Source organism: Eschscholzia californica, unplaced genomic scaffold (assembly GCF_041429995.1).
Source record: "Eschscholzia californica isolate CP2 unplaced genomic scaffold, dmEscCali1.0.p SCAF_2, whole genome shotgun sequence".
Lineage (NCBI taxonomy): Eukaryota > Viridiplantae > Streptophyta > Magnoliopsida > Ranunculales > Papaveraceae > Eschscholzia > Eschscholzia californica.
The window spans coordinates 6,872,427-6,875,386 of NW_028238309.1; positions in this window are offsets into that span (position 1 = coordinate 6,872,427).

Genomic DNA, 2,960 nt, shown 5'->3' on the forward strand with positions numbered 1-2,960 from the left:
CGGTGTTTCAAGAAATAAAAGCAGAAAGAAGATAAGATCCATGAAAAAACAACCCAGTTTATGTCATGTAAAAATAGCATATTACTAATCATAACCCGGTAGTAAACCATGTCAAAGAATGTCGAAAGATAAAGCCGGCAATGTACTTGGTAGAACTATATGAGGCATTAATGAATTTGCTTCTTTCAGTATCTCCAAAATACCATCAAACTCATTTTCTTACACCTCCTAGAAAACACAAACAATGTAGGAAGAGTGAAAGATTACAATTTTTAACCAAAATCTATTGATTTGATAAGTGACAACATATTAATCAAGCAATTGAACTCTGTAATCACATAAATCTTAAATTTGAAACTATGAGTACCTCATTAGAAGTGGAAGCACTAATAGAGGCACGCTCAGGCCGAACATACTTTGAACTCTTGTCGAGTAAACATTTTCTAACAATTGATGAAGGGGAATCTTATACACGTACCTTCGAGAACCACAAGAGTATTCTAAGAGAAGTGATAAGTTAGAAGAACATACCATTCTTCCTATGTCACATGATTAACAAATCAATCGATTAAAATCAAACTTACTAAATCAACCCATATTCAGGACTGAAACTTATTAATGAAAAAATCATAGAAAACACCAAAGAGATCATTACCGATTTTAAAATATCTCCATCGAAAGGTCATTTTCTTTGATTCGAAGAAGAAGAAGAAGAAAATTTTTATTCGTTTCTTTTATCTAATGGTGACCCCTTCCATAAAGAAGAAGCTTAACCAACATAATAACATGGACACATATTTAGAGCATATCAATCTTCTTGTATCAGACGGTTGACTAACAAAAACCAATGAAAATCAAACTTACTAAAATCATGAACTAAATGTCAAATAACCAAAGAAATCATGAACTAAATGTCAAATAACCAAAGAAATTCAACCCTAACGAAAAAGTAAAAAAAAATCAAGTAAAAAAAAAATATTCACTCAGAGACAAACCTATAAAATCAAAATCCCAGATCTAATCTTACACAAAAACAAAGACCCGTTATTTATTATTGATCAAACCGAAAAAAAAAACACCAGAAAGGGGATCATTACCGAGTTCCAAATTTCTACATAGAAAGGTGAGTCTTCGTATTCTTCTGAACTGATAAGAAATTGAATCAAACAACAACCTATAGAGAAACTTATTATAAACCCTAATTTCGAATGAAAAACCAAAGTAATACATGAATATAAATGAGAATGACAGCAAATGCTTGAAGTTTATGGTAATCGAAAAACTACGAATCTATGATCGAATCCGTTGCGGGGAAATCTTTGTGCCCTATAAATGTAAGAGCAACCAAACTCATACCGTCAGTATCAACTTAGAGAAAGGGAGAGAGAGTGAAATTTTTTGGGTATTTTTTCTCCTTAACGTTTATCGATTTAGGAAGCCCAGTTGTTGATTTCCAGCTTTAATTTCTTAGGGTGATTTGTTGTTAATGGAGTGGTAACTGATGTAGCCAATTGTCAGATAAATAAAAAGTACTAATCCCTGGCCATCGAATATTGGCAGAGATTATGAAAAGGATTTGATTTAAGAAAATTGGTAACGGAAACCTTAAAACCAAAAGAACTCATTCTAGGGTCCAAGATTAATTCTAGAGTTGTTTAGAGCCTCATCTATTTTGTCCCTTTCAACGTCATTTATCTTGTCCTAGTGAGCTATAGACTATTCTGTTTTGTTATATAAACAATATTTTCCATTAACGATTGAAATACTTAAACAACGCGTAACACAATTAATATGACTATATATATGTGCACTTCGTGTATCGTGCTCGTAAAGCCATCAAAATCCTATGTGCACATTGGGAAAATGCTTTTTTTTCTCTCTATTTTTCTCCCACAAATATATTTTCGATTTATGAATTAATATTTTGAGTTCAGGTCCAATTGTTTATAACATAATAATTTATTTTTTTTAAGAAACAAACCACATTATTTTTAATAACGAAAGATTTTTAGTTTGTATCGTTACTCTTGGCACTCTAATTCTAACTCGTTCAATTACATTTCAAATCGAGTGAACCTAAATGTTTAATTTCTGAATTCAATTGCAATTATTTCGGACAAATAAACCACTAATTTTTTTGAATAACGAAAGATTTTTTTGGTTTGTCTCATTACTCTTTTTGCTCTCATTCTAGGTTGTTGGATTACATTAGAATTATTTTAAATCGAGCGAACCTAAATGTGTAACGTTAGGGTCATTTATTTTAAGAGGGTTACTACTCTCATTCTAAGCCACTGTATTACAATTCATATCGACTGAACCTAAATACTTAATATTCCAAAATTCAATTGCAATTGTTTAATAGGTAATGATTTTTTCAGACAAATAAACAATTAATCTTTTTTTTTTAATAACGACATATTTGTTTTGTCTCATTACTCTTGCTATTCTTATTCTAAGCCGTTGGATTACATTAAGATTATCTCAAATGAAACGAACCTTAATTTTTAATGATAGGGTCCTTTATTTTGAAGAGGGAAAGTGAAAAGTTTATTTAGGGAGAGAACAAGTGTGGGAAAGATGAGATGTACACATTTATTTTGTCCTAGTCATCATCAAGCATTCATTTTGTCCCAGTTAGCAAAAGAAGTTCTGTTTTGTTATATAGATATAAAATATGTTTTTATATCTAAAAGAAAACTAAGATATGGTGTTTGGTGTAAAAAAATGGGAGCTCGTATAGGCGTCTCCCTAAAGTTTGACCATAATCAAACATCGACACCTATAGGCGCCCCCAACTTGGATTGACCTGTTCGAATCCCAAAGACTCGTCTCGGACTAGGCCAGTCTGAGAGAAGTCGGACTGGCCAGTCTGACAAAGACCACTGCTCCCTAGCTCTCTCTGTAACTAGGTTTTGCATTTTTGGCTTTGTGAAGATTCTTGATTGTCTATTTTTGAA